Here is a 16,413-nt window from a genome sequence, read left to right on the forward strand (position 1 = left end):
CTTTCTCGGCTCGGTGGTAGCCGGTCTTTTCTTCCCCATAAGTGAAAGGATCACCGAGATGGAGAAGAAGGATGCGAGGGTTGCTAGGAGTGCCACTTGAGAAGAGAATGTGTTGGAAGAGAAATGGGCTTAGGGTTGGATTTGTGGGAGGGGTTTTTCAATGGGTTTCACGATAGTGTTGAGGAAATGAGATTTTAAAGGAGATGATGGGTTTGAGAAAAAAGAGAATCTGGAAAACGGTGGGTTTGAAATGGGTTGAGGAATGAGCTTGAAGAAAATGATGGGCTTGTTAAAATGGGGGTTTGGGAGGGTTGAAGAAAGGTTTGACAAGGAGGATTTAGAAGAAAAATGGGGTGAGATGGGTTATGGGGAAGAAGGAAATGATTTTGAAGGAATGGGTTTTGTGAAGGGGAGAGTGGAAGAAGAGGGAGATGGGTCTTGAGGTCTTGGAGAGGAAGAGGGCTTTTCTAAGGGTTTGGGGGCTATGGAGGGTGTTGTAGGGTGGAAAATGGGGTGTTTAGGCCCTTAAACTGCAATAGAGGTGGGCCCCACTCGTGCATACATGAAAGAGAGAGAGGGAACCCACGTCTGGGCACTGGCAGTGCTGGCAGCGCCAGGATGGGCGCTGCGGTGCCGGCTCGTTGGACGTCGGGCGCTAGCGGTGCCGGGGCTGGGCGCCACGGCGCTAGATCTCTGAGTCGTCGCCTTGCGATGGCCATATCTCCCAAACCGGAATGAGTTGCTCGACGCGCCATATATGAAATTAGGGTAGGAGAAGTCGATCTACGCAATAGGTATAGTGGCTTTATGAGGTCCCCCCTTGGTCAGAGGTAAAAATTCAATTTTTTCCACATTTCTTCTAGTCCCTGCAAAAATTTATTCGCCCCTACGCAACTATCCCCAAAAGGGGTCAAGAGTACCAAATTTGTCCGAAACTAGCTCCTGCATGCGTGAACGTTGGTTGCGACCGTCAAATCCTTGGTATTTCGGCTCGATCCTACCCGACCTACTACGAAATTTCTCGGACCCAGTATTAGCTCATCTGGACTTGAACGATGGCTTCAACCGTCCAATCACTCCGTTCCGGTTCACTCCTATCATCGGACTGAAGTACCGTCAGTCTCGTAAACTCTTTCTCTAGCGTCATTACTCCTTGCCACCAAATCCTAATTCCTAGGACTCTTACCGTCCACCTAAGACTGCCGGTTTGGGGTCTGAGATGGATCCTAACGTTCTAAATCTCTGTTGTGTTTTCTAATACGTATCATCTTAGGTCAGCGGACGCGTAACGAGTTCATGACCCATGGCCCAATTAATTCCAAACCATTGCTCTGATACCAACTTGTAACGCCCTGAAAATTGGAGGTCGTGCATGCACTCGACTCCTGAGTTCCCGAGTGTCATTGATAACCGATTTTCATTAATGCGTTTAATCAGGTTCAAATGCGCAACTTGAAATTTCCTGGAACATGAAGCACAACCACACAAGTCTACTGAAATGAAAGAAATCTATTATATATACAAGTCCAAAAATATAAATGGGTCACACAAGATGTTGCCCAACCAAAACAACAAAAGAATGCTAAGTCCAAAAGAATAATAAGGCTGAGCCCACTGCTCAACAATCTCAATCCTGCCCATCAAGCCGATAGAGAGCCGTCCATCAACTGGAAATAAGATAGCTCATCCTCCTCGTCGAAGCTCGTCTCGTCAGCCTCCTCCAGCCCTGAGTCACCTGCATCTATGAACGGGTTTGGTTGGTGTTTTAAAATACCGTCCCAGAGTGTGAGTGAGTGATCAATTCAGTGAGTGCTATTAATCTTTAGTTATCACAGGCATCAATTATAATATAACCTTAATGAAAAGCAGTCAATCATAAACATCTAACTAATCTTATTAATGTGCATGCATGCAGGATGATATGATGCATGCCCTCGCCATGACGCTCCCTCAAGCGACTCCATCTAACGATCGCATATGACAACACTCTCTCAGAGCAACCTCGACTGCCGAGTCGCCACCTTGACTAGTGCGATGCAATGCGATCGTGTTAACCGAGTTATTAGTTAAGTCCATTCATCCAGCAGGTTGGAAAATCTGGTACACCCCACGTATTAATGCCCTAAACTGGTTGCGAGGCCAAGACCCCCCAATGCGTGAGGCCGAGACCCCGCGGTTTGTGATCCCGTCGGGTTCCTCATCCCCGATTTCAAGCACATGAGGAGTGCCGAGAGAAAGGGATCGCTCGCGGTCACTACGGGGAGACGCGGTACCCCAGTATAAGCCGGCAACTCAGACACAGTGTCTCATTCCACCATGCCCAGCTCACGAGACTGTGGACCAATTTCAAGTGGGTTATTGATGGGCTACAACGGTTGTAAGGTAGATCAAGTTCCGTATATATGTGAGCAAACAGGGTTAACAAACAAGGTTGGTTAGATAGTAGGTTAGACCACATGAGTCAGGCGAGCATGAGATGAGTGACATCAGGTACAAAGGACCCATGTAGTCGAACTACAGCCACCCAAACACATCCGCCCAAACCCACGGGTCTAGCGCTGACATAGTCCTACCGATGGGACTACCGTCTCTCCTCATGTTCCTGACCAATCCCAAGAGCGTGAGGGTAGTTCATAACCTACTAACTAATCAGGTTATCCACTAACATATCAACAACATATTCTCATGCATCTCAACCATACAAAACGAATACTCTTACCAAGCAAGCAAATATTATCAATAAACAAGGTGCGTGTGAGTGTGTGGGGTTGTGAGGAAGTTAAGCACTTCCTCAATCTTAAGAAATCATGAGCACAAGAGTAATAAACCATACACACAATAAAGTACCACATATGAGGGAAAAGAATCAAGCAAACATGAGCATACTATCATCAATATATAATATCATGTGAGAGACAAGATCAACACTAAATTTGAGAGCTAAGCATGCACATCTATACAATTCCAACGAACATATAATTCCTAGGGTTTTCTCTAGAATTTTAAATACAACATCCAAGCAATTAAAATCATTAAGCTCGTACTAAAATTGGTGCTAGGCCACCAAAAAATAATAGTCCACACCTTCGAATTTGTAGAAGGCGTGGGATCGACCTAGGAGGGTGGATTTCGGGGGTTGATCGGCCGGAATCCCTAGAAACAACATTTATATGTTAGAACCCAAGCAAATCCCTTCTCATTCACATGGGTTTCACGAAAATGAGGGATGGGTCTTACCTAGATGATTAACGGAGTGAAAAGGGCGGCCGAGGATGATGGGTTCCTTTTAGAGAAGATGTAGGGAGTTGTGGGGGTTGATTTCGTTAGGCCCCACCTTGATTTAGGGTCCCCTAGCTCTCCTTCACACTCTCTTCTCTCTCCTTTGCTCTCTCTTTACTCCTTGGTGGTTGTACTAAAGGAGGGAGTTATGAGAGAGCTAGGGTTTTGTTTCCTAGACTTGGGTCATTTGGCCTTAAGTTTCGTTAAATGCCTACAATGGCCCTCTAAGGCTCCCTATTAGTCTAGGGGCGGTCCTAACACTCCTTCGGCCACTAAATTTGGTGGGTAGGCGCCCTATGGCCCAATGAGAGGCCATATAAAATTTAAAAACAAACGGATGAACGGTTATGGGGTTTTAGTCAAAGGTTCCAATCTTTAAATGGCCTTGTGGGGGCCATTCCGGTGATTGGAGCGGTTTTAGTGGCCCTCTAGCCATGGAATTCATAGGATAGCTACTCCATGGCCTGATGAAGGGTCATGCAAAATTTGGAAACGATCGGATTTGGAGTTTGGTCGTACGGATCCGATTTGTGATCAGCGGTCACCGTTCCTCGATCAGGTCCCAGAATTTATAAATGGGTGTAGAAAAATTTATTAGACCTTCACCAAAAATTTAGAAGAGATCCGACGGCTGGATAGCCTGGAATCTCGGTTTCATTTGCAAGTGCCAGACTCCGGTCCTGGCATTGGTGGGGTGCATTTAGCCAGTGCCAGATCCCACTTCTAGGTGTCCACTGGGTCGTGGTCCGCAATGGTCTCCAAGCCTAGTGAGATCTATGATTCCCTAAATTTTTATAATTTTTCGACCTTCCTGCGTTGCGTTATAGCCCGTATGGGTTGTTGCCAAGTGCAGACGACCCATCTGGCTTGATGGCCCGCACCGGGTCCTGTCATGACCCATCCGGTTTATTTTAATGGGATAATTCTAGGTTAATTAGCTTGTGGTACCCCACCGCGAGTGGCTTTAACGTATGGTCCTGTGAAAAATCCTACGTGGACGCCTCAGGATACTGTGCTGGTTGGACGGGACATTACAGTCTGTTTTCTTGATCCGTCAAAGCTCGTCACTCCTAGATAAATACATACGATAGGCAAGTTGTAAAAGTGATGCTCACGGTCACTATAGGGAGGCCTATCATCTCAGTGTAGGTCGACAGCACAGACACGGTGTCCCATACCACCATATCCAGTTCACGAGTCTTGAGGATCAAGGTACAATGGTTAATAATGGATTTTTACAATGGTGAGGGGGTATCCTATATGTAAATAATTGCGATCATACATGGTGAACATACAATAGATCAGCCGGTTCTTTGGGCAATTTCGGTTAGTACGGGTGCATACTAACGTAAATGGCAAGGAGCCCATGAACGCCCCGCGTAGCCTAGCCACTGTCGATAATCAATGTTCGACCCGTATCTTTCGAACTTACCCAGGGTAGCCAACCTAATTCGGCCACCAAATACAAGAATTTATCGGCTACCTGGACTACTCTCGTAGTCCTATTCCTATTCAAACCATGTCAACTAACGTTCATAACATATGGGTTAACATTTGAAAATCAAATTTTGATAAACTACTCATTTAAGCATTCCATCGAACTCATAAACATCATTACACTACAACTTGCAATTCATTTAATAGAGATATAAGTATACATAAGATAACAAGTAAACTCTTCATTAGCAATCATAAATTATTAACTTGAATGATAGCATTGATAAATAACAACCTAAGCACTTATAGTCCGCACCTTTCGGTAGCACGTACGACTCAAACTTGCTCCTAGGAATATGTTTCCAAGGAAGAATCGCCAGTCACCTATACAAGTATATGGGTTCATTAGGGTTGAGAAAGACCCACTTGGAAACCTATTTCTTTAAGAAAGTTTGTAGTCTTTACCCTAAGTCGTAGTCGAAGAAGTTTCGCCGACGAGAGTGGTGGTAGTTAGGCTTGTGAGTCAACGGAAGATGATCACCCTTTGTGGTACGCACTCCTTTGATCTTTCTCCTCTCTATCTCTCTCATTTCTCTTTTCTTTCTCACCTTAGGGTTCCTAATTTCGTATTTAGAGGAAATTGGGTGATTTGGGAGTCTTTTATAGCTCTAGATGGTGTGTAAATAGCCCTAGGATCACCTAATTTGATACTTATACCCTATGAGCGGCCATTTCTAACTAACGAGGCTCATAAGAGGGCCCACGGGCTCATCTATACCACATGGTAGGTTCCCTATCAATGGATCAACACTAGGACACAGTTTCGATGCGATCGGATAAGTAGATCAGCCGTGGGAAGCCTGTGTCCGATTAACGATCAGTAATATTCAATCGGAGTCGCGGTTATACGGATATGTGTGGAAAATTATCTTTATCATATGTGTAAAGTTTGGTCATAAATTGACAATCTGAAGTTCTCAACTTCGCAAAAGAGTGTACAACTTAAATCATTTAAGTTTTGGGTTCTTCCCTAGGATATTTGCACTTCTCATGCACCCGCCCTTCAACTCAAGTTGGGCGATCTTAGACACTGTCCAGGTTTAGTTCCTGCGATGGACGGCATACCAAGTAAGGCGAACATTATTCTATAGTTTCGGAACTAGTGACCGACTAACGAGCGGTCTAGAGCTCGTTTGAATAATCAAGGCATTTCTGTAATAAATTAGGTAGCAAAATTTCTTGTGCGCAATGATTTGAATTTAGATTAACTACATCTATAGTGTGGCCTATTCGCAATTAGTGAAAATGACAATTTAATCATAATCACTCTAAACCGTTGGTTCATATATTAAATGGATAATTGAGTAACTTTAGTTTGTTAATTACGATTCGACTTCTAGTGGGTAAATCTTTAATTTAGTTGTGGTCATCTTGATTAGTTAGTGATAGGTCGGCTAGATTTGAGTCCTATGTGAACAAATCATAAGATTATATTCGCTGCTTATGTGATCGGACGGATTCGTTGACTTTATACGGTTGATTAATCAAATTTGTGCGGTTCTTTATTAGTACCATCCGCGTATAAGCCCACCACAAGTATTAAGGATCGATTAGTGACAACACGAGCTAATTATAATGAAAAATTATAAAGGTTTTTGAAAATTCAAAACAATGAAAATCCAAAACCTTACACATTACCAAAGTAATTGAGAAATAAATAATGTGAATGATCACACGTGTTTGAATTGAATGGTAACTGACACACGTTCTAGCTATGTGAAGCCCATTACTATATATCAGTCCAATTCAATCCATCCATTATATGCATTTCCTATTTTACCTAGATCCCAAAATTCAGCCCTATACATAGCACTGTGGACCACCCTAAAGAGAATAAATTAGATAGATAGGGGAGGAGGACGCGGTCCACCATATTTTGTATACACCATCTAAACCATTCATCAGGTGAGACACACCAAATGTCTAGCCATTCCAAAACCTATGTGAGCCACACAACTCGAATATAAACATTTTAGGTGTGATTTCACATTGCTCCCTATGGTGTGTCCCTCCTTATTGATGTATCCAGGTGATTAAGTGAACAAGAGGAAGCGCACCAGATTAATTGTTTGGATTCCGCATGCATGTCACAGGTGGGCCCCACAAGCTCGATCGTATGGTAATAACTGACATACCGTACATTGGAATGTACTTGATCATTTCCAATTGCTGTATGGTGTGTGTGTGTGAGTGTGTGTGTACATATATATATATATATATATATTGACCCATACGACATAACCAGCAGGCATGAGGCACGACACGAGCACCTATCATGGGCCATATCGTGCAGAGGCATTGCAGCGTGTGTCGTCCGTCAGCCCAACCAGATTAGATATTTAAATTCAATTCACTAGTCGTACCCGCATATGTTTGTATGTATGCATGTATCCACGTGGCAGCATACTAGTGGCTCCCTGATTGTGTGGCACATGTGTTTGATGGTGCTAACCGGTTTTATAGATGGCTCTGCTGACTTAAGTTCTCTGATTGGACCATCCCAACCATGCCCAGGGTCCTCTAGAACACCTGTTTCATGCAGTGCGTGCCCACCATGTTGTCTGTGCGACATCCACTCCGATCATTAGATGCAACCTTTTATGCTAGACCCTGATCCCAAAAATCATCCTGATCAACGATTCATCTGGGCCACAACACAGGAAACAATGTGTTTGTCCCATCAACCTCAGATTTGTGTGTGACGCCACCATGTTGTGTATATAACCCGTTCTCAGTGGAGTTTCGTTCGTTGCTGATCTCTTGGAATTAAGGGCGCTAACCTGATGGACGGATTTGATGTCACACATACATCCTGATGGGCCCCACAGAACTTGGGTGTCGTACAAGCAACGCTCCAATCGTCTATAGTAAATGAACCTTTTCTCACATTCTGGAGCGTTCGTTTCATACATTGACCATTGTACCAAACGAAATGTTTCTATCTCGTCCGTGCGTGCCACGTATGCAAAAATGACGTGGTGTCACGAAAATGATGTGCCCCCACACGGTCCCCGAATCTGCTCCCATATTCGTATTTACTCATCCAAATGCCGTGTAGTGTCAGCACCTCTCCAACCCACGCTCTCCCATTCATTGAATTTTGAATTATCGTTGGCCTAAGATGATGATTCCCTATCAATTTAATATAGCCGTGACTTATCCACCGTTCGTCAGTCAAACTTATACGGAAATCCTAACCGTCCATACCTTTGGCCCCGGTTGTGGATGGACCATAGTTCCAATTTTACATTGGATCAATGATTTTTCACCACCTTTTTTTATACCACCAAATTGAATAACTGACAATCTCATTTTCATCCCTGCCATTGATGATTGCCAATTCCAACGGTCTGGTCTGGATCTGTGCACGTGTAACCCATGTTTCTGATGGATGGGTCACTATCATTTTCATCTATCATCATTGTCTGGCCCATTATTATCTTAGATATACGGTGGAGCTCACAGTACAAGTGGAAGGACTACAGTTCAATCGGGACCGTCCATCTAGTAGGCCTTATCATGGATGGCTTATTCTAACTACCCATCATTAGGATGGGCTGTTAAAATTTTCAAATATCTACCATCGTTTTTTACGGCCTCTTTTCAGATGTCTGAGATCATCCAATCTACGTGCATCCACCTCTAGTTTCCATCTACGACAGCTAGGTGAACGGTTCTAGACGATAAGTCACTCTGCCACGTGTTATGTATTTAGATGCATCTACCATGTTCAGGTTCTCCTGGCTCTATCGTATCGTCATCTGCCTTTGATCATTTATCTCCCTGTATCTGATCAAACAAGAAAAAAAAAAATTCGATACTCTGCCAGACTATAATGGACCATACGCAGGCGCGTACAAATTACTTAAAATAGTATAAGTGGCATTTAATCATTCCCAATTAAAATGTCCAAATTAATGCATCCAATCCAGATGTATCACTAACGCAAGATTAAGATTACTTGATTATCAGTCTATAAGATCAGTGGACATTGATTTGACGGTTAATGATGAAAAGTATGCAGTGGCCCCGGATCATCAAACAGTCGACCACAAATCAGTCACTGAGGTTGTTCGAGCAGTCTGATTTTGGGATTATGACGGTGGATTTTGAGTTGATGTATGCGCATGTGTAATTTCTGGGTGGCTGTGTATGAAGTGTCAAACTCCGGCAGAGTAGCGAAAGAACTCTTATCTCTCTCAATCAGATGAAAGGGGAACCGGTAAGGAATCGTAGCAAGGCGGGCTTTCCCCCTCTTGACCGCTTCTCTTGGGCGTATATTGACCGATGCAACCAAAGGGCTGTTTCTATCCCCTCTGTGTATGATGGTCCCACCCGAGTATATAATAATTACACTTGAGAGAGAGAGATCAGATGGGGTGTGGGGTGTTTGTTATTGCTATGACTTTTAGCTTGGTGGGTGAGAGAGATGTCTTGGGTGGGGTCCACCTCCTTCTCCACAACCGTCCAAGTGGCCGTCATGTGTGCGTTAGACAAGGAACCAAAATAAAAAGATTGAAATTCTTTAAATGGGAAAGAAACAAAGCAAGCAACGAGGCAAGCTGTTGGTTGTGGAGATGTTCTCCTGGTACGCCCCACCGTGGATGGTCCACGCCACGCAACCTGCACCTACCGGATGTTCCTAGCTGTCCATTCTTTGCAAGTTGATCCCTACTTGGACGGCTAGGACCATCAAATAATTGTTTTTTTTTCTTTTTTTGGTAATTCTAGACTGTAGACTGTAGACCAATGAATAGTCGACCAGCACCCAGCCAAGTGTACGGTGATAGATTGCAAGGATCTGAATTGAGACTTGTGGATAAGGGAACTACTCTTCAGTTCGGACACAGTTTACTAAACAAGTGAGAGGATTAGATAAGCTTTTTTTAGCCGTTCATTTGTTTCAAACAATTGTAGCCCACCTGCTGACTGGACAGTCTTCTTTTCGGGTTCGGGGTCTAGACAGCGAAGCCAACATGATGGACGCCTTGGATCTCACATCTGTTTGCCACGTTCGCAATGGTGGCGATGCGTGCGAGCTTAGCAAGCCCCTATTATATTATTTACTGAGGTGGGTTTGACATCCACGCATCCTCGATACGAGGACACTCTAATCAATCGATTTGGACCGTACATTCAATCCAAACCATCATTAATGGACCACCATACAAAAATCACACCAGTCGAATGCTTCTATTCATCTGGATGCTGATCTCTTTCTTTCTAACCGTTTGATTTCTAAGCTACATTTAGGGCAGTTAGATTATCTTTTTGAAATGGTTCTTGAGAACCACAGACAAACAAATGTGGGACGTACGGGAATGATGGTTCAGATTTTTGATTGACCTGTTTATCTTATACACAATCCTAACCATCCGTTTGTTGGAATTTGATCCGATGGAGCAGATAAGATCATCAGATCAGCAAGATTATTCCACTATGGCCAAGAAGAGTGGGAATCCAGGTTCTTGAACAATGGTCCAGCTAGATGGACGGTCAGGATCAAGTATAATACAACCTTGTAAACTTTCATAAATTACTGTCTGGCGTAGGATGACGTCCAGTACAATCACCTGCACTGAATTTCGGTGTAAGGGACTGGACGGTCATCACGTGTGGGGACAACCACCGATTTCCAGGATGGTGGGCCCAGTGCTCACAAATTCGAGCGGTGGGCCCCACGAAAACCCCTGCAAGCAAATCTTGACAGCTTCTACAAGCAATCACTTGCACCGAAAGTTTGGTGTCAGTCAGTACACGGGATCATTTCTCATTATTAAACCGGCCCTTCTTTCTATGTCGTGCTTTCATTTCAGTTTCACTTCACACGTTGGCTATGCGCATTGCGCGTCTACCTTATTTTAGTGGTTTCTCCACCGTGCACGATAGCAAGACATCCAAGTAAAACAAGACAGCCAATGACACACACGCAGACACAAAAGAGAGAGCTGATCAGCTACAGCACCCGTGACCCAACTCGCTCCACCGTGCCATCTTACACGCCAACATTTCATCTTTTGAGATAATTGTAAAAACACCCTCTCCTTATATTTGGATTATTGTAAGTAGCACCCCTTGGATTATTGTAAAAACACCCCCTCACTCATTCGAGCCTCAGTCGAGTGGACTCACACAAGTCAGGGCTAAATAGACATAAGTTACCCACGTTCAAATGACTGCACGTATTCACTTAATTTTAATTTTTAGTATTCAAAGTTCTTTAGTTTGAGAGCTTATTTGATACGAGGGGCTCACATGAGATAGACGTAGTATTGAATTAGGTTGAGTCAGACAGTTTGAATTGACTCAAACAACTTGAGCAAGCTTAAGATTCCAAGACAATGACCATATATGGTAGCGATGTATATATAGTTATATATAAGTATTAAAACAAACTCTGTTCCAACACTGAGATCATGAGATCAAGTGCTCACATACCGTGGCTATTTGTGTGGTATGAGTGTATTATAATAAAGAAAAAATATCAAGCTATATGTCTAAACTTAGTTTCACATGCATGTTTTGTAAGGGTATGTTTGGTAATGCTGAAAATTTTGACTTAATGCATAATTGGAAAGTAATCAGCCTTCAGTTTTGTTTGTTAACACAGGACGTGGAAAGCCCTCCCTATATTTGGCTGAATTTTTGTAGCAATGATGGTCTAAATTAATGATGAATAGAAAATGTGCTCCATGTGTATTATTTTAACTTCAAAATTGCCCTGCACTTTCACCTCTGTGGAAAACATAACCCAAGCTATACTTTAGTTGCACATGTATCAAGCTATACGTCTAACCTTAGTTTCACATGTATCGAGCTATTAAGTCTAACCTTTACGTCTAACTTTAGTTTCACATGCATCAAGCTATACTTCTAACCTTAGTTAACACACACACGAACAATCATACTAATATACTATACACCGTCACACTCAATTTCATAATCTCAATGTTGAAACAGAGAACTAATATATTATTAAATAATGGAACCGACAGATATTCATAACTAGTTATGAATATGTTAGCCTATCATAAAACCTTTACGTCATCCGACTTGTTGAGTGTGGTTACTCTAAAATTAAAATGTAAAACTCTAATAATCATATGGATCCAGCCATCAAGTAACCCTCTATATATTTTTGGAGCTTTTCAGTGGTTGTGGCCCACTTTATGATTGGGTTAGTTTAATTCTACAACGTCCAATATAAATATTGTAGAGAAATCACGTCCTATGGTTACAGTGCCTTTTAGTTTTATATATAAGGGTAGGCTCATACGTGGCAAAACAAAGAGCACTTCTGGCATTTGGTGCAAATTCTTAGATGCTATAACAGAGCCCGGGGCTGTGGTGGATCCACGAAGACATATGTGACAAATCCACTCCGTCCATCTGTTTTTAAAGACTACAACAGTACAAGATTGTAAAAGTAAGAAAGATCCATAACTCAGGTGGCCCACACCAACAAAATAGTGGAAACATCCTGCAGCTGACCATGATGTTTATATGCCATCCAAACCGTTCGTAGAATTATTAAAACTCAGATAAACTGCAGAAACAAATATCATCCTGACTTAAAACTTCTGTCACTGACAAGCATTCAATCCCCACTCTTTCGTTTGGTATGGCCCACACGATATTTGGATCTGCCTGATTTTTAAAATCCAATCCTATTATGGTCTTTCAAAACAGATGGACGGACTGGATTTATCAAATACATCTTTACGCCCCTCGCAGCCAATCCACTCCCCTAGCAGAGCGGGGGACCTATTTGCAATTGTCGTAAAGCATAGGGGAGATCTTTGCAATTATCCCTTTATGAAATCTGATCCACAACAAGGATGGGCCGCTCCTGAAGATGACCTTTCTTGAAAATCGGGGTGATCCACCGACTACGTGAGCCTAGCCTAGATGTTGACACGAACCGTTCGTTGTCCTTTGATTGCAACGGCATGGTCCACCAGATTAGCGAACCTACCTGTTTTTTTGTTCCAGGTGGTTCATAGTAGGGCCCACCATTTTGATGGTAGTGATGTCCTACACAAGTGCAATGCTGGCAGGAAAGATGGTGCGGTACCACAAACTGTGGTCCTTACCCACAGGTACAGGTATCGCAGAAAATTGACGCGAGTTGCCTGTGCCCCCGGCACAGGAAGTTCCTGTGGTCGGAGGAAGGTTTGTGGGACCCACAGAGATTTCAGTGAAAATCTACTCCGTCCATCGATCTATAAACATATAATAAGAAGAAGTATATAAACCAGTCAAATACAAAACTCAAATGAGCCACACCATTCAAAACAGCTAGGATTGGACGCCCACAATTGGATATGGCCATGGAAGTTTTTTTATTAGTATGATTTGTGTTCCTACAGCTTACCTGAGTAGTAATAACCTTAAGAACTGTTTAGATGTCAATAAACATAATGGTCAGCTCCAAGATTGTTTCAACGGTGATCGTTTCCGCTATCACTTTTTTGTGAGGTGTGGCCCACATGAGTTTTTGATCTGCGTTGTTTTTTTCATGATATCTTATTTGATGTTTAGAAACTGATGAACGGAATGGATTTACCACAGGAATCTCTGTAGACCCCACGCAGCTCCGACCACGGGCAACTCGGGTCCACAGAAGATGCCGAGGCTACACCGGGGCACTCAGGCCGTCTCATCAAGACGGCCCCACCCTATTCATTTTTTTTTAATCCTCTTCCACGATGTACCGTATTCATTTATTGGTGACGTGTTTTCATGGTCGAAAACTTCTGCTCCATCCGAACCGATCATCAGTTAGGCCCTAGCTTTGATGGGCGGCCTCCCGGTATTCAAACTGATCGGATGATTTTAACCGTTGGATCAATGTATTTTCTTAAGAAAATAATGAACAGTCAAGCTGACTTTCCTAGGCATAACATAACCATCCATTTCTTTCACAATAGAGCTTCAGAATCGTCTGATCCGCATGATATTTGACAAATGGCACATCCAACGTAGAACGCACCTGATGAACGGTTTGGATCTGGCCCATAATTTCTACACCGGTCAAAGATCGATTGACCCCTAAGCTAGAAAGAACACGTGAGAAACACGGAAACGGATTGGCTCCTCCCCCAGCCACCAGCCAATGGCTGGTGGTCGGTGCTCTGTGGGCCCCCACCATGATGTATATGTTTCATCAATGCTGTCCATCTATTTTTCTAGATCATTTTATGGTATTACAAAACAAATTAGGTATATACCAATCTCAAGTGGACCACATTATAGGAAACAGTGTTTAATGAACTTCAACCATTAAAAACATTTTGAGGCCCATCAAAGTATTGGATCAATCTGATATTTGTTTTTTTCCCTTCATCTGGATATTTATGACCTAATCAACAGATTGGATGTCAAATAAACAGTATATTGGCCCTTAGTATGATTTAAATGATGGATATCCAATCACTATTGTTTTCCTGTGGTGTGGTCGACATAATATTTATAAACCTTTCATTTGTTTCATAAAGCCCTAAAATGATATTTAAAAATGTATGAACGGAATGGATGAAATAAATACATCATTTTGGGGCCCACAGATCACCGACCATCAGCCACGGGGCTGATGTCGGGGGGAGTAGCCACTCTGTTCCCGAGAAACACTGTCATCCCATCCAGCCTGCTCGACTGTACTTGCATTCTATAATACAAAGGAGTAAGGACGCTTGTGTACGTCGCCTGGGTGTCCACCTGGTGTTACTTTCTCTGACGTGGGGAAACGACTTAACATGCATGGAATCAGCTCCGTCCATCAAGTACAACGTCCCTTCATTGTCCTCGATCCCGAAAAAAAGGCTGATTCAACACCCACGTGGCTACTCTATAACTGTACCTACAACCATATAATCACATGGTACGGCACACCTGAGTTTTGGAAAACTCTCTCAGCCAGATGATGCACCTCAGATGAATGGATTGGATGGAATATAAACATCACGGTGGGCCCTGCCCAAAATTAATGGTGGCCGTTCCGTCCCAACTCTTTCTTACGATTATTTTTGGATTCAATGGTTAACACGAGGCAAACGGACGGTGTGGATCTCGTGAAATTCCACCTACGTGGCTGATTTTTTGCGAAAGTAACTTAGGTAAGGTACGTAGTGCCAGATACGCCAGCGGGGTTCCTATATTATATACATTAACCGTTCATTTTTGGTTAAAATTTTCGGACCATCGTATAAACGGTTCAGATCTTTGAAAGATAACCTCTTCTCGTAGATGGGCAGGACCTCGATGCACGGGCACATTTTTCTGGCGCGCAGTACGCAGAGGAGGGGACACCGACTTAATAATTGCTGTTAAGCTGTGAGAAATGAACTTTTGGCCTCTGGGGACAAACGAGGCGCATTAATCGTGGTCACGTGATCTTGAACTGAGTCACGTGAACGAGTGACCTCTCATCAAGAGTCCTGCAATGTTTACAAAAACTGGTAAAAAGAAAATCCATCTCTTCTTTGAGAAGATGAGTGGAAAACTGAAAAGTTGAAGACATCCTCAGTCTTCAAAGCTCTTTTTTTTTCTTTTTCTTTTTTTTTTAAAAAATTCTCTTTTTTGGATTTTCTTTGAGTCAAAAATACCCCTCAACAATCTCTAATATGGAGCCTTTCTTGAGGGCTTTTTGGTCATTGTCAAGCGTAATTGTGACTTGTTTTGGTTGCGGTTATTTGCTCATTTTCCAGGAAATGGGAGGCCATACGTAGGTGATGGACTAAAAATAAATAAAATACAATCTTTCATCTTAGATATCTCAACATGCTATGTGTTTTCACACAAGACTCACGGCTCATGTACTGAATGTGTGCATCTATGCACACAATCAAGACCGTCCCAGACGTGGGCCCTGCTATGGATGGGCACGCTCTCGTAACAAAGATAATTAGATAGCACAATTTTATTTTTTTATTTTATTTTATTTTATTTTGAAAATTAAGAAAGGATTGACTCTTTTACCGCTCACTAAGGGTAAAAAAAATCCTGAATAATACAATTGAAATAAAAGGAAACTAATTCAAATAACAGAAAACCAAAAACCAAAAAAAAAACAAAAAAAAAAAAACTCACGCCCTAAGCTGGAAATAGAAGCCCACACTAAGGGACAGAAAAACTACTCAAATAATTTATATCAAATGAATGGAAAAAATAAAAATTATAATAAACTAAATTCAATGAGGGAAATAAGATAATCTATTGAATCCCACCCTGCATCAAAAATGCCTCATGAATATGGTTTATTAGAAAACCTAGCTGGCCGATATTAGGAGCCAAGACTTTTTTTATAGCTAAACTAGCCCTAGCCCTAGCCCTAGCTCTAACCTTGCTAGAAAGCCCTGGCAGTGAAATGATTAAGGGCTTTAGGCAATTCAATTTGAGAAATTTAAGGATGGTCTCATCCATCCATGACAAATCTCACCAAATAAATGGCTTTGATCATTGAAACATCACACCCTTGATTCAAGAGAGCTTTTAAACCATGTATTCCTTTGGTATAATGGTGGCTTACTTTGATGAGCCCCCCATTATTTACCTGGGCATAAATTTCAAGTTAGGACCCGTGCTTAGGCCAAGGTTTCGAGGCCCCAAACAAAGCCCTAACGTCATTACCGCCCCCTC

Source organism: Magnolia sinica, chromosome 6, assembly GCF_029962835.1.
Source record: "Magnolia sinica isolate HGM2019 chromosome 6, MsV1, whole genome shotgun sequence".
NCBI lineage: Eukaryota > Viridiplantae > Streptophyta > Magnoliopsida > Magnoliales > Magnoliaceae > Magnolia > Magnolia sinica.